General features: G+C 49.1%; 1 protein-coding gene and 1 pseudogene across 1 annotated transcript in view; one reads left to right on the top strand and one right to left on the bottom strand.

Moving 5' to 3' along the window:
- LOC146194298 (testis-specific serine/threonine-protein kinase 3-like) overlaps positions 1 to 21,133 on the bottom strand; it is a 320,653-nt gene that overhangs the window by 24,845 nt on the left and 274,675 nt on the right. The window lies entirely within an intron of this gene.
- Positions 18,419 to 20,035, top strand: LOC146194299 (uncharacterized; annotated as a pseudogene).

A 21,133-nucleotide genomic window follows, 5' to 3' on the forward strand; every position in this document is an offset into this window, starting at 1 on the left:
GAGTCAGACGATCTGCATTATACAGTGTTTTTTATTGCTAGCTGGCGTTGTTATTGCAGCAATAAATGTCTGTTTGTTGTCAGCACGTGTTGTTCCTTTTCTCCCAAGAACACGGCCCGCAGTGGTCGGCGTCCGCTCGGTAGCGCATGCGATCACTGGGTGGGGTCGGTGGTTTTGACTGTCAGCCGCTATTAAGCGGGGAAAACTTATTTATCCCCCTATTACAATCCCACATCTGTCGCCCAACATGGGGCCTGCTCTTGAAACACTGGACGACTGTTTGTTCATGGCAAGGGGCATTCTTTGTCCAGACATGACAACTGCTAGGCCTAGAGTGAATTTTGATCGCTAGGCCCTGTGGCATGCTTTCTTGAGTGCGAGGTGAATTCCGCTGCAGTATTTTGAACTTTTCGACATGCTCAGCGCATTTTTATTGTGCCCCTTTGGATAAGTTTCTTCAGTTCGAAAACCACATGGTCCACACCGAGGGAGTGCGAGGCCTAGCGCCCGCGTATCGCCAAGCCTGTAGCGAGTGAGTACGGAAGCCACGTGGGTGGTCCGGGTTTTCAGTTCATATTTTCTCATCTGTCTCTTTTGCGACTCCGGGAGTCGCGGGATCTGGGAGCCGAGTGGCCTGGGGCCACGGGTTCCACGATGAGCTTGCTGGTATTGCAGCTCAGCACCGGGCATTCCGACACCGTCCGGGACGGTGGACGCCGATCGCAAATCCGCTTCGTGCGGTGAGTGGAGTAGGCCCAACCTATTATGCTGATGTCTCCTAGCGGCTGTGTGCGCGTAACCCATTTTCGGGTTGTTGTTTTCTTTTTTATTTTCATTAAGGCGGTCTTTGTCATAGTGAATGTTAGGCCTAAGGCTTTATATAGCTGCTTGCACCACTTCAGAAGAGAGAACCGCCGGGTCAGTGGTGTTGTAAAGCGGGAGTACATTGCTGCCCACTTGTTTTTTTTTTTGTTTTTTTTTTTGGTATCCTTGCATGAACTGAGCAGTCTCGTTCAACTCAAGAAAGGGCTTTGTTCACTTGAACTTTGCATTTTACAACTAAATGACACGTTTTGCTAGCGAACTTTGCACGGAGCCACGAGGCCCGTGCGGACGCTGGTGCTACCTCCCATGACTTTCTTTAAAGGCATGTGGAGAGTGTTCTGGTTATGCAGGTACACCGGAGCCACCCAAGCTTACTGGCCTCTGCACATCGTCTCGCTGCCGCCTGCTGCGATGGAGCTGCCTCTACCCTGTTCGGCACATCCACCCGGGGCAAGGGGTGCTCATAACGACGAGAGGCAAGGGGTGCTCATAAAACGGAAACCATAGAGTAAACTACTATACGCAACACCCATGTCTTTACTTTGAAGCTGAACATAAGTGTAGCCATGCAGATTGCTCTCGCATAACTCCAGGTTTTAACCACTAGCTAAACCGCAGCTAATCTTTTATATGTGTTTCAGCTGTGAAAACTGCATTAATCAAACTTCCGTTTGTTTGACTGGTGGGGAATTCGAGCATTTAACTGCAGCACTTGAGCTTCAATGATAATCTGTCGTAATTTTGGTTCTTCGCGTTGTGGTCAGATAGAATTTTTATTTATTTCATGTTAATTAAATTTACAGTAGGGCAAAGTCAAAGTGGATGCAGGTAGCACAGAACCGGGTTAAGTGGAGACATATGGGAGAGGCCTTCGCCCTGCAGTGGGTATAATCAGGCTGATGATGATGATGATGATGATGATGAAAGTCAAAGCACAATACCACGAAGAGCTCCAGCAAAAGTAAGGCTTCATAAAGTTTCAAAAACGCTTTAGGGTAGCCAGTTCGCTCAAAACTGGCATTCATTCAGGTTTCTCACTTTGGGTATTATAGATGGGATTCATGTTGTTGACACTTTCAAATAAATACTCTCTCGCGGAGCGAGTATCCACATCCGCGTGTCTCACAGCCATACACGTTTTCAATACACTGTGTAGACACAACATGAATCAGTCGTATGGCACACCAACTTGATTATGGGCCGGCAGGGCCCGTATACCATATGGTGTAATTGGCGAGTCCTGCAGAGGACTTTAAAAAGGGGGGGGGGGGGGGGGGGTCAGATAGCACCCTGAGTGTTTGTTTTGGCTTTTATACCTTTTTATTCCAACTATACACGTGCCATTCCCAAATATACCTTAACTGTGAGTTAGCGCCTGTCCTTGTCGTTCCTTTCTTCGCCTTTGTGTCTAGTTCGCGCTTTTTTCAACAATGCATGGTACCATAAAGCCGAGCAAGCTTTTCTGAACAATTTCAAACATTACTCGTTATCACGGCTCGCATATAATTCGACTTCCAATGCGATCTTAATACTTCCTGCAAGCCATAGCTAGTGAATCTCACTAATTATGCGGTGCTGTCACCTGCGTCATGCTGCGCCAGTCCCATCAAGAAATCATCACTGCGTGCTCATCTGGGTTGCCACGCTAACTGCGGACAAGTTTTGAGCACTTTATATAGACACACCGCCGCATTAGGATCATTACCTTTGAGGCAGTGAAATCTATCTACAATATCAAACTGTTGCGCCTGCATGTGTCATGCATAATCATCATCATCATCATCAGCCTGATTATACCCACTGCAGGGCGAAGGCCTCTCCCATATTTCTCCACTTAACCCGGTTCTGTGTTAGCTGCATCCACTTGACCCCTGCGAACTTCTTAATCTCATCCGCCCACCTAACTTTCTGCCGCCCCCTGCTACGCTTTCCTTCCCTTGGAATCCAGTTTTTTACCCTCAGCCACCATCGGTTATCCTCTCTTCGCACTACATGTCCTGCCCATGCCCATTTCTTCTTAATTTCTACTAGGATGTCGGTAACTTGAGTTATTTCTCTGACCCACTCTGCACGCTTTCTATCTCTTAATGTTACCCCTACCATTTTTCGTTCCATAGCCCTCTGGGTTGTCCTCAAATTAAGTAGAACTCTCTTGATTAGCCTCCACGTTTCAGCCCCATAGGTGAGTACAGGCAAGATGCAACTGTTGTATACTTTCCTCTTGAGCGATACCGGTAAGCTACTAGTCATAATCTGCGAGTGCTTGCCAAATGCGCTCCATCCCAATATTATTCTTCTTGTTATTTCCTTTTCATGGTCCGGATCTGCGGTTACAACCTGTCCTAAGTAGACATATTCGCCTACTACTTCCAGTATTTCGCTACCTAATGTAAACTGCTGTTCCTTCCCGAGGCTGTTGAACATTACCTTGTCTTCTGCATATTGATTTTCAAGCCTACCTTTCTACTTTTCCTGTCTAGGTCATCAATCATTATTTGCAGTTCATCCCCCGAGTTGCTTAGCAAGGAAATGTCATCAGCAAATCGCAGATTACTGAGGTATTCTCCATCTACCCTTATCCCTAACTGCTCCCGTTCCAAGTCTCTGAATACTTCCTCTAAACAAGCTGTGAATAGTACTGGGGAGATTGTGTCTCCTTGCCTAACACCTTTCTTTATGGGAATTTGGTTACTTTCTTTATGCAGAACTATGGTTTCTGTGCAGCCACTATATATATTGTTACGGTGCGCAATATCTAGATGACGATGACGCACTGGTGTGGTGTTGTGAAGAAGACGACGCTCAAGCTAAGCTGGGTTTGTGCTGGTGGTGTGAGCTTCTGAGAGTTATCTGGCTTTTACCGCTGTGTAAGTTTCCCTTAACATTTGGTGGAGGACTGCTGGAAGTGCACCCGTAAGAAACCTGGATCTCCGTAGTGACCGCCAGATTGGCACCATCACTATGCCATCCGACGCGACATCAGCTTCAGCTGCACCACCGGCTTCCACAGTCTTCATGACGCAGCCTCGTGATCCGGGCACCTTTTGCGGCACCGACCATGTCGACGTAGAAGACTGGATCGGTATGTACGAGCGAGTAAGCAAGCACAATCATTGGGACGTCAAACGTCATCTTCTATCTGGCGGGTACGGCGCGTGTCTGGTTTGAGACGCATGAAGATGATATCACATCCTGGGATATGTGCAAAGAGAAGCTTCGCGATCTATTCGGCAAGCCGATCGGACGCAAGCTCGGCGCACAAAAAGACCTCGCATCCCGTGCCCAGTCTTCCACGGAATCATATTTGTCGTATATTCAAGATATTCTAGCCTTATGCCGAAAAGTGGACAGCGCCATGTCCGAGTCAGACAAAGTTGGCCACATATTGAAGGGCATTGCAAACGATGTTTACAATCTGCTGCTTTGCAAAGACTGTCCGACGGTCGACTCAGTCATCCAAGTTTGCCGGCAGTTTGAGCAAGCAAAACACCGTCGCATTACTCCCCGCTTCGACCGCTTGCCAAACACAGCTGCTACGTCTTCGTGCGAAGACAGTCCAACACTGCAGCAGCCATCGCTGCCTTCAAACTTGACCAGAATTGTTCGCCGAGAGATAGAAGCTAAGGCGCTCGTTGCGTTCGCTCCTCAGCCGGCAGATGCTACTATAGCTTTAATACAATCTGTCGTTCGCCAGGAGTTCGCAAATGTGGGCCTCAACGCGAACGTGGGCTTCAACTCTGGCCAGTCTTCTGCACAGCCCTCGTTCCAACCTAATGCACAGCCATCTGTCCAACCCACCGTTCCGGTGGTAGCAGCTGCGGCTCCAACTGCGCCCTTGCCGACGCCGTACCGCTACCGCTACCGCAATCCGGACGAATGGCGAACCTCGGATTACCGACCGATCTGCTTCAACTGTTCCCGTGTCGGCCATATTTCTCGTCATTGCCGCAGCCGTTGGATTCCGCCACCTCGACCCCGATACTTTCCAGATTGCAGCGCCGAATATCTACACCCAAACCATTTCCGGGATACTCGCTCTCGTGACTTTAACTCGCCAGCCCAGCGCATGTCCAGCTGCTCACCGTCGCCTCAGACCCGGAGGTCCCGCTCGCCCCTACCTCACCGTCCACCATCTCCTCACTTCTCTGGCTCTCTTCCGGAAAACTAACCAATGCAGCTCCCGGAGGTGATGCTGCATTGGTTAAAATCCGAAAATCCGGTCCGAAAATTCTCTGCTGACCCTCGCTAATAGCCGCAACCTTCTAGACATCTGTGTGGGTGGTGCCCCTATTACTGCCCTCATTGACACTGGTGCCCAAATTTCAGTCCTCAGCTCATCCTTTCGCCGCCGTCTCAAAAAGGTTGTCACACCCGCCGCTTCATCCGCCGTTCGTGTCGCCGATGGAAGCGTCGCTGTCGTCGTGGGACTGTGCACTGCGCGCGTCAGTATTTCCGGTCGCACTACCCCTGTCCTCTTCACTGTTATCGACCGCTGCCCTCATGACGTGATCCTCGGCATCGACTTTTTAACGGCCCATTCTGCGCTGATTGATTGCTCAACTGGCCTTCTTCGCTTAGACCTGCCCTACTGCCCCGAAACCAGCGATGTCAAGCCCCGCCTCCGATCCGCCGAATTTGTTCGTCTACCACCCGAAGCTACTATTTATGTTCCACTGGCCCCGTTCCCCGCAGTTCCTGACGGCACATACGTCACTTGCCCAATTACCGATGTTGTTCTGCGTCGCAACATCATACTCCCTCATACCGTTGTGACTGTCACTGCTAACCGCACCTCTCTTCCCGTCCTTAACTTCAGCCGCTCGACCCACGTTTTACCCCATGGCATCGCACTTGCTGATCTGGTTCCTTTGGCGGACTGCGAAGTTGCTGCTCTAACGCCTCAGCATCTGTCGGAGCAGCATATATCAGCTTCTTCACATTCGAACCTCTTTTCAAGCATGATATCTGCGGATCTGCCAGATGACCAAGCCAGAACTCTCTCCGACCTTTTGCTGTCGTACGCTGATATATTTGATTTCGGGGACCGACCATTGGGCCAAACATCCGTTGTGACCCATCGAATCAATACGGGTGATTCCAGCCCCATCCACAGACGGCCTTATCGTGTTTCCCTTACTGAGCGGCATGCTATACAGAAAGAAGTTGACAAGATGCTGACGCAGAACATTATTGAGCCTTCCTGCAGTCCCTGAGCGTCCCCTGTCGTATTGGTCAAAAAGAAAGACCAAAGTTGGAGATTTTGTATGGACTATCGCCACCTTAATCAAATAACAAAGAAAGATATTTACCCTCTTCCACGAATTGACGACGCGCTTGACTGCTTGCATGGTGCCAGCTATTTTTCTTCCATCGACAGGCGTTCAGGCTATTGGCAAATTGCTGTTGACGAACGGGATCGCGAGAAAACCGCGTTTGTCACCCCCGACGGACTCTATCAATTCAAGGTGATGCCATTTGGACTCTGTAACGCTCCTGCGACATTCGAGCGCATGATGGACTCGCTCCTCCATGGCTTCAAGTGGACAACATGTCTATGCTACTTAGATGACATCGTAGTTTTCTCTTCCGCGTTCGCAACCCACCTTGATCGACTTTCTACAGTCCTGGCCGTTTTTCGCCGCGCCGGTCTTCAACTGAACGCCAAAAAAATGCAGCTTCGGTAGGCGCCAAATCAAAGTTCTGGGTCATTTGGTTGATGCAAATGGTGTACAGCCCGACCCTGACAAGGTTCGAACCGTGCGCGAGTTCCCCACCCCACGTAGCTCAAGTGACGTGCGAAGCTTCATTGGCCTTTGCTCCTACTTCCGCCGCTTCATTCGGAACTTCGCAGACATCGCTCGTCCGCTCACCTCTCTTCTGAAGAAAAACGTACCTTTCACATGGGGTTCTGACCAAGCATATGCCTTCACGACGCTTATTTCCGCCCTCACTACACCACCTGTTTTGGCGCACTTCGATCCTTCTGCTCCTACCGAACTGCGCACCGACGTTAGCGGCCATGGTATTGGTGCGGTCCTTGCCCAGTCCCAGCATGGGTCCTCCCGCGTCATTGCTTATGCCAGCCGCCTCCTTTCGTCCTCTGAACGCACTTATTCAATTACAGAGCGGGAATGCTTTGCACTTGTTTGGGCGCTGACCAAATTTCGCTCTTATTTGTTTTGGTGGTCCTTCTGTGTAGTGACAGATCATCATTCTTTGTGTTGGCTGTCCTCACTCAAGGACCCCACTGGCCGTTTAGGTCGCTGGGCCTTGCGAATACAAGAGTACGAGTTTACTGTGGTATACAAGTCCGGCCACTTACACCAAGACGCTGACTGCTTGTCCCGACATCCCGTAGATCCTCCCGATTTGTCCGACCATACTGCTGACGACTACATTTTGTCCATCTCGGACTTTATAAATATCGCCTCCGAACAGCGTCGGGATCCTGCCCTGCAACCAATTATAGACCAGCTGCGCGACAACCCCGACTCTTCCGCCAGCATGTTTGTGCTCCATAACGAGACATTATACAGACGCAACATGCGTCCAGATGGCGCGGACCTTTTACTGGTTGTTCCGGCTCATCTGCGCTCTACTGTCCTCGCCCAACTTCACGACGCCCCTACAGCAGGACACTTGGGAGTATCACGCACGTACGACCGTGTGCGACGACGATTTTTCTGGGCTGGTCTCTACCGCTCTGTCCGTCGCTACGTCGCCGCTTGTGAGCTATGTCAGCGCCGTAAGACACCATCGCTTCAACCTAGTGGCCCCTGCAACCAATCTCAGTGCCGACTGAACCGTTTTCTCGTATGGCCCTCGATCTTCTTGGGCCTTTTCCGACGTCGACGTCTGGAAAAAAATGGATTGCTGTGGCGACTGATTATACTACCCGATATGCTATAACCAGGGCCATACCCACCAGCTGCGCCTCCGACGTTGCTGACTTTCTTTTGCATGACGTAATCTTGATTCATGGCGCTCCGCGTCAACTGCTCACAGATCGTGGCCGCTGTTTCCTTTCTAAAGTTGTTCATGACCTTCTCCGCTCATGCGCTACTCGTCACCAATTCACCACGGCCTACCATCCGCAAACGAACGGTCTTACTGAGCGCCATAATCGCACACTGACCGACATGCTATCTATGTATGTGTCCGATCACCATCGTGACTGGGACATCTCCTTACCTTTCGTCACGTTCGCCTATAACTCCTCACGCCATGATACCGCCGGATACTCTCCCTTTTATCTACTTTTCGGCCGCAACCCTTTACTCCCCTTCGACACCTTGCTGCCCCTTGACAACTCTTCCTGTAGTTACGCTTCGGACGCCATCGCCCGCGCTGATGCCGCCCGCCACATTGCTCGAGACCGGCTTGGCGCGTCTCAGTGCTCGCAAAAGCGTCGTTATGACCTACATCACCGAGACGTCCACTACCCTCCTGGTTCCCTCGTGCTTCTTTGGCTCCCGGCCCGTCGTGTGGGGATGTGCGAGAAACTTCTGCCTCGTTACGTAGGTCCTTACTGCCTCCTGCGACAAGTCACCGATGTGACTTATGAGATCGCCCCTCTACAGCCCAAGTATCCTTCCACAACCCCTCATCCAGAAATCGTGCACGTCGCCCGTCTGAAACCATACCATTCAAGTTCTCCTGTGTTACGGTGCGCAATATCTAGATGACGACGACGCACTGGTGTGGTGTTGTAGGTGGCGCTGTAGTCCGGCATCGCTGCGATGCTATTATTTTGGGGAAACATTTACAAGATGCTGAACAAACATTATTAACAAGGGTGTCAAATAACATGGATGTCCCGTTTTAAGATAACGACGTCAAATAAACTGGTTGGCAGTTGTATAATAATTGTTTTCTAAATCCCACAAGCTTTTGCTGCCGACAATAAATGTGGTAACAGCAGCCATTCCTGAGCAAATTTTGCCACAATAAATGAGATATTATATTCATACAAGCAGCTTACGCTCAGGTCATATGGAACGTTATTTCATAGGATCACTATTGCATAAGAATCAATTTTATGTTTCATCTGGCCGGGCGTCAGGCTATCAGACGAACGCAGCTATATGGCGGCCAGTCACAAATTCTAGGATAGCAGGTCCCCCCGTCGACGCCAGTCATCTCCAGTCGCCGTATGCACCGGCAAACAGGAGTTTGAGTTATTCATCATCATCATCATCATCAACCTGACTATACCCACTGCAGGGCAAAGGTCTCTCCCATATTTCTCCACTTAACCCGGTTCTGTGCTAGCTGCAACCACTTGACCCATGCGAACTTCTTAATCTCATCCGCCCACCTAACTTTCTGCCGCCCCCTGCTACGCTTTCCTTCCCTTGGAATCCAATTTGTTACCCTCAGTGACCATCGGTTATCCTCTCTTCGCACTACATGTCCTGCCCATGTCCATTTCTTCTTCTTAATTTCCACTAGAATGTCGGTAACTTGAGTTATTTCTCTGACCCACTCTGCACGCTTCCTATCTCTTAATGTTACCCCTACCATTTTTCGTTCCATAGCCCTCTGGGTTGTCCTCAACCTAAGTAGAACTCTCTTGGTTAGCCTCCACGTTTCAGCCCCATAGGTGAGTACAGGTAAGATGCAACTGTTGTATACTTTCCTCTTGAGCGATACCGGTAAGCTGGTAATCATAATCGGCGAGTGCTTGCCGAATGCGCTCCATCCCAATCTTATTCTTGTTATTTCCTTTTCATGGTCCGGATCTGCGGTTACAACCTGTCCTAAGTAGACATATTCGCCTACTACTTCCAGTATGTCGCTACCTAATGTAAACTGCTGTTCCTTCCCGAGGCTGTTGAACATTACCTTGTCTTCTGCATATTGATTTTCAAGCCTACCTTTCTACTTTTCCTGTCTAGGTCATCAATCATTATTTGCAGTTCATCCCCCGAGTTGCTTAGCAAGGAAATGTCATCAGCAAATCGCAGATTACTGAGGTATTCTCCATCTACCCTTATCCCTAACTGCTCCCATTCCAAGTCTCTGAATACTTCCTCTAAACAAGCTGTGAATAGTACTGGGGAGATTGTGTCTCCTTGCCTAATACCTTTCTTTATGGGAATTTGGTTACTTTCTTTATGCAGAAGTATGGTTTCTGTGCAGCCACTATATATATTGTTACGGTGCGCAATATCTAGATGACGACGATGCACTGGTGTGGTGTTGTGAAGAAGACGACGCTCAAGCTAAGCTGGGTTTGTGCTGGTGGTGTGAGCTTCTGAGAGTTATCTGGCTTTTACCGCTGTGTAAGTTTCCCTTAACAATATCTTCCAGCACTTTGACGTACGGCTCGTCTACCCCCTGATTTCGCAATGCCTGCATCACCGCCGAGGTTTCAACCTGAGCTGATGATGAATAATTATCATCATCATAATCAACCGGACTATGCCCAGTGCGAGGCGAAAGCCTTTCCATTATTTATCACAGGACCGGTCTAAATTCCCGGTCGCGTGCTAGTTGCATCCACTTCACCCCAGCGAACTTCTTCACCCCATCTTCCTCACCAACTTTCTTTCACCCCCCGCTACGCTTTCCTTCCTTTGCAATCCGATTTGTTACACATAGCTACCATAGCTCGTTCTCCCTTCTCACTACATGCCCTGCTCATGTCTATTTCTTCTCGACTTCCACTCGAATGTCATTAACCCGTGTTATTTCCCTGACCTACTCTGCACGCTTTCCATTTCTTAGCGCATATGTTGCTACCCTTGAAAGCTATGTAAGGTGTTTATTAGAGCACCAAGACCGTATGCAACGTGCGCAAACCAAAGCGACGGGGGTAGCGTTCGAACCAACAGCTTGGCAACAGTGCAGTCCCAACAAGGCTCCGGCTCCACTTCGCCTACCTCTTCGGGTTGGCACGCGAGCTGATGGCGATCGGGGTTACTACAATACCCCCGGCGGAAAAGGAGCCATCCTGGCGACTCATGGTGACGAAAAGGTAGGGGGATCATAATACGGCTTGAGGCGGTCGACATGTACAGTTTCTCGGCCGCGGCGGCGATGATCTGGAGATGGATTCAATGGCTCTACTATGTAATTGATGGGAAAAGATTGTTCGAGAATGCGGTAAGGTACATGATAGCGCGATAGGAGTTTGGATGAGAGGCCGGGTGCTGAGGTAGGCACCCAGAGCCAAACGAGGGCAGCTGAGGGATATGAAGGCGCTGGATTTGTAGGGTCCCGGTTATGCTTTTGTTGAGCCTGGTTCTCCATTGTGAAGGAGCGCGCCAATTGTCGGCATTCTTCGGCAAATGTGTGCGCTTCAGACAGTAGAGTGGTCTCTGAAGCGTCGGGGTGGTAGGGCAGGATAGTATCCATGGTGGACGTGGGTTCGCGACCATATAAAAGAAAGAAGGGGAAGAACCCAGTCGTAGTCTGCGTAGCCGTATTGTAGGCGTATTAGAGTGAGCGCTATCAACGTACATGGCTAGCAGGTCACTAAGAGTGCGATTAAATCGCTCAGTCATGCCGTTGGTTTGGGGGTGATACGCTGTTGTGCTCCGGTGAATGATCTCGCACTGTTAGAGGAGGGCTTCGACAGTGTCGGAAAGAAACGCCCGTCCGCGGTCACTGATCAATTCTTTCGGTGCGCCGTGACGAAGAACGAGGCGATGCAGAATGAACGAAGCAACATCTCGTGCGGTGGCAGACTGCAAGGCCGGTGTTTCCACGTAACGGGTTAAGTGGTCAACGGCTACGATGACCCAGCGGTTGTTAGCCGAAGTGGTCGGAAGCGGGCCATACAGATCGATACCGACACGGTCAAAAGGGCGGCTGGGGCAAGGCAATGGCTGCAACGGAGCGGCTGGCTGAGGGGGTGGTTCTCGAGACGTTGGCAGACGGTACAGGATCGGTTGTATTGACGAATGAAGCGGTACATACCGCACCAGTAATATCTCATACGCAGTCGAGAATAGGTTTTGATGACACCTGCATGGCCGCGTTGGCGGATCGGCGTGGAAAGAGGCGCAGATTTCAGCACGGAGATGTCGCGGAATCACGAGAAGCCACTTTCGCCCTGTAGGATGGCAATTGCGGCGGTATAAAAGTCCATCACGAGTGGCGAAGTGGTGGGCCTGACGACGAAGTGCACGTGACGGAGACAGCTCTGCGGGCGTAGACAGGAATTTTAAGAGGGAGGATATCCATGGATCCTTCTGCTGCTCAGATTTCATGTTGGTAATGTTGAGCGGCGACATATCGTAGGCACAAACGAAGCCAGCTGTCGAGTCGTTAGGAAGCGGTGAACGGGGAAGGGCATCAGCGTCGGTGTGCTTGCGTCCAGATCGATAGATGACGTGGATATCGTACTCCTGAAGACGTAACGCCCAGCGGGCGGGGCGGCCGGAGGGGTCTTTGAGGGAGGATAGCCAACAGAGCGCGTGGTGGTCGGTAACAACGTAGAATGGGCGACCGTAAATATAAGGACGAAACTTGGTAATGGCCCATATGATGGCCAGACACTCCTTTTCGGTCACAGAATAGTTGGATTCCGCTTTCGTGAGGGTACAACTAGCGTACGCGACGACATACTCGGAATATCCCGGTTTCCGTTGAGCAAGAAGAGCGCCCGGACCTACACCGCTCGCATCAGTGTGTATTCCGGATGAGCAGGCAGGGTCAAAGTGGCGGAGTATAGGGGGAGAGACCAGTAGACGGCGTAGTGTACTGAACGCAGCATCACAGGCTGGTGACCAAGAGGAGAGGTTCGGGCCTCCGGCAAGAAGTTGCGTTAAAGGGGCGATGATACTGGCGAAGTTGCGGATAAAACGGCGGAAATACGAACATAAACCGACAAAACTGCGAAGTTCTTTCAAGGTTGTCGGCTTGGGGAAGTCTGCGACGGCACGAAGTTTGGTAGGATCCGGTAGAACGCCATCCTTGGATATGAAGTAGGGTTGAAATCTGGGTCAGTTGGTACATAGTCTTAGAACATAGAAGTGCACTTGGGAATCCTTCGGCCAGCAGCCGCAGGATTCCCAAATGCACTTCTGAATGCTGTGGCAGAATCGCTGCTACAAAGAGGTAAGAGGGGCAATGAAAAAGTGCCCAAGCTTACTGAAGCTGAATGGAGGAAACTTGAGGTGATGCCGTACGTGCATGGACTTTCCCAGAATATCAAAAAAAGTTGCTGCGAGGCAAGGCGTTAAGGTTGTCTTCTCTGCTCCTTGCAAGCTATCAAGTCTTTGTTCTCGTGTTGCTCATGGCAGATCTAAGGCCCCTGTATGCTCGACGCGACATGACGATTGTTATATTCCTTGTGCCACACGTGTTATTTATAAGATCCCTCTAACATGCGAAAAAGTTATCATCGGCGAAACTGGCCGGTCTATTAATGATAGGCTGCGAGAGCATCACAACTCTTTGTCACACATCAGCGGAGCTAAAACTTTGTCTCGCCATTGTAGGGATTGCGGTTGTTATCCGCTGTTTTGAAATGTCACATTTCTTGGTAGGGGCAAGGGTAAGGTAGAGCGCGAAGTTCTTGAAGCTTATCACATAAGTATGCAAGGAGATAATTGTATTAGCGCAGCATCCATATCGTTGATGCCGAAAGAAATAAATTATTTATCTCAAAGACCCTATTACCTTGGCTATCTCCGAAGCGTTGCTTTTTGTTTCACTTTCATGCTGTGTGTTGGACGTCGAGCTGCGCATGCCTTGCAAGGTTTCTTGGGAAATGTTATTATTTCAATAAAGCACAGTTGTTAGTTCCAGCTTCCGTGTGTACATCGCCTTCCTTCGTCCTCGTCCCTTGGCTGGTTTTTATTCTCTAAAAAAAAATCCTTGGGTATGACATGACCGAGTATTGTGAGCTTGGTAGCGGCAAAGTGACATTTCTTTATTTATTTATTTTATTTATCACATACTGCGGACCAAACATGGTCCAAGCAGGAGAGGCACGGTATAAAAGAAAGTACAAAAAAACTGACCCTTGACAACATTGGTATTGACAGAACACGCACAAAAAAGAAAAAAAAACGAACAATGAATACTTATACAAAACTAAATGGGGTGAAATCATGCATCAAAAGACTACCCTAGTTGAAAGAAACGCTGCACAAAGTCAACAACACATCGAATTACAGACAGTGTCAATTAATGATGCAGTCACTCGTCGGAAACAAGTAGTGCTGAATCATGCGGTAGTGCATTCCAATCAGAGATCGTGTGAGGAAAAAAGGAGAATTTATACACATCTGTGCGAGCAAATATAGGTTCTATGTAGTGCTTGTGCTTATGACGAGACTTTCTTGACGAGTGTTTAGTTATGTATTCTTGTGGATCAATACCTAGTTTCGAAAAATATAAGCGATTAAGGAATTTAATTCTCAAATTTTTTCTGCGTTCATTCAAGCACTCCAGGTTTGCGTCATTTAACATAGCAGATGGAGAGTCTCGGCGTTTATAGCGGTTATAAATAAAACGAACGGCCAACCTTTGAAGTTTTTCTAGTTTTTCTATCTCTACCTTTGTGTGAGGGTCCCACACAATGCTCGCGTACTCCAAAGAGGGTCTCACCATGGCTTTGTACGCCTTGTTTCTCAGTGCAGCTGTTGATCTGCCTAATTTATGTTTTAATAAACCTAGTTTTTTACGAGCTGAAGAGCACACGTTATCAATGTGCGCTGTCCATTTAAGCCTGGATGTAATTGTAACCCCTAAATACTTATATTCCTCAACTTGTTTAATTATCTTGTCATCCATGCTGTAAAGAAATTCCAACTTGTTTCTTTTATTGGTAAGGCACATGTGAACAGTTTTGTCAAAATTAATTATCATGTCCCATTTGTCACACCATTCTGCTAGCAATTTTAGATTATCATTTAGCTCAAGTTGATCAGAAAGAGAATTTATGGTTTTAAAAATGACACAATCATCAGCGAACAGCTCAATTGATGCCGTTGGGTTCAGTGAATCGACGAGGTCATTTATGTAAATATTAAATAAGACCGGTCCTAGTACAGATCCCTGTGGCACACCCTTTAAGTTTAGCTGTAGGCCGGCTTCAGTAAGGCACGTAAGGACACGCTGAAGGCGCAGAAGGTGGGAAGGGAAATCTTTCGAGAAAATACAATGTCATCTAGATAACAAAGACACGTTTCCCATTTGAGCCCACTGAGAATGTTATCCATCATTCTCTCGAAGGTGGCGGGGGCGTTGCACAGTCCGAATGGCATCACATTGAATTCATACAAGCCATCGGGAGTGATGAAGGCTGTTTTCGGGCGGTCAGCGGAAGCCATCGGTACTTGCCAATAGCCAGAGCGCAAATCTAGCGACGAAAAGAACTCCGCTCCTAGCAAACAATCTAGCGCGTCGTCAATTCGTGGTAGTGGGTAAACATCTTTGCGGGTTATCTTATTCAAACGCCGGTAGTCCACACAGAAGCGGATCGTGCCATCTTTCTTCGTCACCAACACTACGTGGGAGGCCCAAGGGCTATGAGATGGTCGTATGATGCCCCGTTGAAGCATATCGGCGACATTGTCACGAATGACGCGGCGCTCAGTGGGCGACGCGCGATATGGTCGCTGCCGCAGGGGAGTATGAGGGCCAGTGTCGATTGCATGAGAAACGGTCAAGGCGCGGCCCAAGGAAGGCTGGGACACGTCGAAAGATGCACTGAAGCGCTGAAGAAAGGCGACTATTTGGTCCCGTTGGGCGGACGGAAGGTCGGGCGCGATAGCTCAATGAAGGGCGTCGACATGAAGCTCATCACTCGTAGCAGCACAAGACGTCAGGGCAGCGACGTGAGGAAAAACTTCAGGTTCGGAGAACATGCAAGTGCGATCAGGGTCCAGCTCTTCAATGTAGCCGAGGCACTCCCCGCGAAAAACAACCGTCGGGCAGGGAAAAGGGTTGGAAGCATAGATGACACAGCTGCCATCAGAAATCGTTAGAACGGCGAAAGGAAAAAGGAGGCGGTTATGGTGGGCGGAGGCGAGTTTGGGCGTAAAGAGAACAGGACTAGGGAGGGCAGATGTCGAAATAAGGGGAACGAGAACAGAAGAAAAGGGAGGAATGTCGGTGTCTGCAGCTACAAGGAGTTTAGCAGGGCGAACAGGCGGGTCACACAGGGAAACATTACACACAAGGGAAAGCTCAACTTCAGCACGGGCACAATCAATCACAGCACTGTGAGTCGACAGAAAGTCGTAGCCGAGGATGATGTCGTGGGAGCAGGCGTAAAGCACCACCATCTCGACGAGATACGTAATGTCTTTGATGCAAACTCGTACCGTGCACACTGCCACTGGGGTGATGCGCTCTGAACTGGCCGTACGAAGCGAAAAGGCAGAAAGCGGCGTCGTGACATTGCGAATTTTGCGGCGAAGGGCATCACTAATTACGGAAACGGCAGCACCTGTATCCACCAGCGCAAGAACGGGAAAACCTTCTACGAACACTTCAATGACGTTGGTGGGAGAAGGCGGAGGACTTAACCAGTTCGTCATACGTGCAGTTCTTGCTTCCGGAACTGCGGCATTTAGTTTTCCTCTTGCGTAGGGCCCTGTCGCCGGAGCATCGGCGAAATGGAACGTCGGCGAGGTGAAGGTGAACGGCGTGTCGAGTACTGAGCCCGAGGTGGAGACGATCCAGAAGAGACGTTGCTCAATGGAGGCTCGAGATCGTAGTGGTACTGACGGACTGTGTTCTCAGGATGAAGCGGGCGCTGACGGCAAAAGCGAGCGACGTGACCCGGGAGCCCGCAAGCATAGCAAATCGGGCGATTGTCGGCGGTTCGCCCTGGGTTCGTAATGCGGCGTCCCGGTCGAGGGTTCGGTGATTGAGGGGCCATGAAACGAGGTGGAGCATAAAATGTAGGGCCGTTATGGTAAGACGATTTAGGAAGCTGACCGCGCGCTCCGGCGGTTACTTGAGCGTAAGTGAGTGGGGCTTGCACAGGAGCGATGGGAACACTAGAAGGCAGCGCTTCGGCGACTTTCTCCTCGATAACTTGGCGGATAGCCGGCGATATGGATGGCGCGTTGGCCGGCGCTAATTGCGAAGTGCTAACGGTCGGCTGAACTGGATGGAGGAGGGAGAGCTGGCGTGCAACTTCTTCGCGGATGAAGTCTTGGATATTCTGCATCAATTGAGACTGTTCCGCCGACAACGTAGCCAGTGCCAAGCCAGCAATGCCGGCAGGTGCGGCAGCCCGCCGCGTAAAAGCGCGTTGCTTTCGTAGCTCGTCAAACCTCTGCCACATGGTTATAATGTCGGATACGGAAGTTGGGTCCCTGGCCGACATCATATAGTACGCATCATCAGTGAGACCTTTTAGAACATGTGTGACTCGTTCGGGCTCGGGCATGGACAGATTGACCCGCTTGCAGAGGTCAATCACGTTGTCAATGTAGCTGGTAAACGTTTCCTCGGGAAGTTGAAGCCGTGCATGGAGGCGCTGTTTGGCGCGGAGTTTGCGTACCGCAGGACGGCCGAAGACATCCGCGAAGTTCTTCTTGAAGACAGACCATGTCGAAAGATCGGCTTCGTGGTTTCGAAACCACAGATTTGCCACGTCCGTGAGGTAGAAGAGGACGTTGCTCAGTTTTATGGAATCGTCCCAGCGGTTGTAAGTGCTGACGCGCTCGAAAGAGGCCAGCCAGTCGTCAACGTCGTGGTCGTCGGTACCACTCAAGAAAGGTGGGTCACGGGGGCGTTGTGCCCCGGGACAGAAGATGTTGGAAGAGTGGCAGGGATGGGCGCCGATGGTTGGCTGGGAGCGTCCTGCATGGTTGTGGCCGAAGGCGGTAGCGTGCGGGTCCGAAGTTCCAGGGTGTAATTTTCGAGGAGGACTAGGGCGACGACCGAGACACCTCCACCAAGTGTAAGGTGTTTATTAGAGCACCAAGACCGTATACAACGTCCGCAAACCAAAGCGATGGGGGTAGCGTTCGAACCAACAGCTTGCCAACAGAGCAGTGCCAACAAGGCTCCGGCTCCACTTCGTCTACCTCTTCGGGTTGGCACGCGAGCTGATGGCGATCAGGATTATTACAGCTACAATGTTTTCTAAAATAGCGAATGTTTTAATATGTTTTAGGCAACTGCAGACATTAACAGTTGTTCTGCAGCAAAAACTATGTCTATATCTGGTTTTGTTCAAACGTTACGACGTTTATTACAACTACTGGCAGGCCTCTCTGTAACCGAAACTAACATTTTGTGAAAACTAAACCTCCATATCAATCGTTAAAACAGAAATGTTCGTTCTAAATATGCCGAATACTTTAGATTAGTTTGTGGTGAAGTATTCTATTGGTTGATAGCATTGAGCGATGGTACTCGCGATCATTTTCGTTATTCAAATTGAACAAACTTCCACGTGGGGCGCATGATTTGACATCGCGTTTACATTGTAGCGACGGGTTGCAGGCGTGTTGCACTGCCATTTAAATCAATTGCTTCATCCGAACAGTATCCTAGATTATTGTCTTGCGGAATATAACAAGTTATGGCTAAGTTTCATGTGAAACAAAGGCCGACACGCAAGTTGTGCGGCAATCGGCACACTACGAATGACTCGACGAAGTCTGACGTTAACATGGCTGTTTCGGCAAGTGAGGTGAAACTGGGCCAGTTGGAAGAAGACTGTGCAGTGCCATCAAAAGGTCTTGTGCTACAAGGGAACAGGATTATAGATATCGAAATTGTGGCATCGCTGGCGTGCCCGCAATGCAAAAACATTTCACTGCAGCTTGAGCAGCGTTATCGCCAAGGGGTATATTTTGCATACGCCGTAGTATGCACTGCATGTGCCCATGAACATTTGTTTTCCTCATCAAGGAAAACAGCAAGAGCTCCTGACAACAGCATTCGGTTTGTCTACGCTATACGCCAGCTGGGGAAAGGAGGCACTGGTGCTGTGACATTTTTGTATGTTTTGAATATGCTACTGCCACTTTGTCATGCCGCCTATGACAAGGTTTCTTCCAAGCTCTGTGAGGCCGCGAAAATGGTCGCGTCAAAGTCAATGATGGATGCTGCTGCTGAAGTGCACCAGGTTGTCTGCAGTAACGAGTGCGGTGTATCGGGTGACGGCACTTGACAAAAACATGGGCACTCCTCTCTGAATGGTTGTGTCTCTCTGATGTCAGTTGACACAGGAAAGGTGATTGATGCGGAGGCAATGTCCCCAAAGTCCAAGAGAGATGTTCCACAAGCATCGACCTCAAAGAATGGAAGGCCAGTCACACTGGCTGTAAAGCCAACCACACAGGCAGTGCTGGTAGCATGAAGATGGTAGGATTGTACCCTATGTTTGAGTGGTCCGGAACAACGCGCGGCTTGAAGTACATTAATTTTTATGGAGACAGCGACTCGAAAAGTCATGCGGCTGTCAAAAATGTGTACGGAACTAGCACTGTGTGCAAACTTGATTGCATTGGGCACGTGGAAAAGCGTGTCAGGTGCCGACTGAGGAATTTGAAAAAGGCAACTCATGGACTCGAAGGGAAAGGAAAGTTGATGGATGTTGTGACCGATAGGCTGCAAAATTAACGGTATCGCAATCAGGGCAAGCATTGGGAACCTACAAGCAGGCCACACTAGCACATCTGTTTTACTGCAGTCCGACTGATGGAGCTCCTAGACATGGCCTGTGTCCTTTGGGTGCGAAAAGTTGGTGTGCCTACAACCGAGTGAAAGCACTGGGCACTGGACACTACAAGCACAGGGAAGCTTTCTTCAATGACATCCTGAACAAAGTGAAACTTGTGTATGCCGACCTCTGCTCTGATGAACATTTGACGAAATGTCTCCACGCAAAACGCACAACGCGAATGAATGCTTCAATGGGAAGTTGTAGCAGCGTCTCCCTAAAGATGTCCACGCGGGCCTGCGGACTGTATGGTTCGGACTACACAATTGTATATGTCACTTCAACAATGGAAACAGTGGCGCGCTGGACACTTTGAGGCAGGCTGGTGTCGATCCTGGCTACTACTCCACAGTAACTTACCGCAGAAGGGACCGAAGGCGCTTGAAGAACGCCATGTGCCAGTCAAAGAAAGGCGAAAAACAAGATCGAAGAAAGCGACGATCCTCTGAACGATCTCACTGTGAACTCGTGGCAGTTAAGGAAGGGCCCAGCTATGAGCCTGCCAGCTTTTACCCGCCCACGATCTTCCAATTATGTATGTGGTGTGTTTGGAATGCTTAATGTTTTTTCAAAGCTTCATTTTCAGTTCTTTTTTGTTGTGCAAAAAGCGATAACTTTTGCATAAACCTATATTTTTTTATGAAACTTCCAGTGCTTTCTAAAACATTACTCTGTGCAATGAACTAGGATAATTGAAAACCATGAACAGCTTTTGATGTTATAAGGTTTCTACAGAAATGCAACTACCTGAAATTCCGCAATTTAAGCTTTTTGGCTATACCATACTTAATATTGATCACAGGGTAAAGATTCTAGTTCATTGCACAGCCTGCATGGGCAGCTACAACGCCGCCAAGCCATCTTTGTTTGGTCTCACAGGATAGGTACTTATGAGTGTTGGCGTGATGAGCATATTTTTGGGTAACTTCTCTAATTAATTGTCATTACTTTCCACTTTGATTGTCTAACCAACTTTAAGGGTCTTCCTTTCAGTCCTTGCTAAGACTAACTCAAAGGAATCTGTTTAGAATCAAAATCTAAAAATATTTCTATAAAGGTAGTAGCATACCTTGAGTAGAACCCTTTTCGCCTCCATGTTTCAGCCCCATAGATTAGTACAGGTAAGATGTAATTTTTATGTACTTTAATCTTGAGCGATACCGGTAAGCTGCTAGTCATAATCTTCGAGCACATGTCAAATGCGCTCCATCCGAATCTTATTCTTCTAGCTGTTTCTCTTTCATCATGACCTGCGTTACTACCATTCCCAAGTAGACATATTTGCCTACGACTGCGAGTGCTTTGCTACGTATTGTAAACTACCGTTTTTTTCCGAGGGTGTTGAACATTACCCTAACCTCTGCATATTGATTTTTAGGCCTGCCTTCCTGCTTTTTCTGTCCAGGTCATCAATAATTTTTTGCAGTTCATCACCTCTCTTACTTAGCAAATCAATGTAATAAGTGAATTGCAGGCTAGTGAGGTACTCTCTACCCATCCTTTTTCATAACTGCTCCCATTCCAAGTCTCTGAATACTTACGCTAAGTAAGCTGTGAATAGTACTGGGGAGATCATCACGCCTTGCCTAACCCCTTTCTTTATGGGAATCTCATTACTTTCTTTGTGCAGAATTATGGTTGCTGTGCAGCCACTGTATA

This window comes from Amblyomma maculatum, chromosome 3 (assembly GCF_055883805.1).
Source record: "Amblyomma maculatum isolate TAMU_Amacu chromosome 3, ASM5588380v1, whole genome shotgun sequence".
NCBI lineage: Eukaryota > Metazoa > Arthropoda > Arachnida > Ixodida > Ixodidae > Amblyomma > Amblyomma maculatum.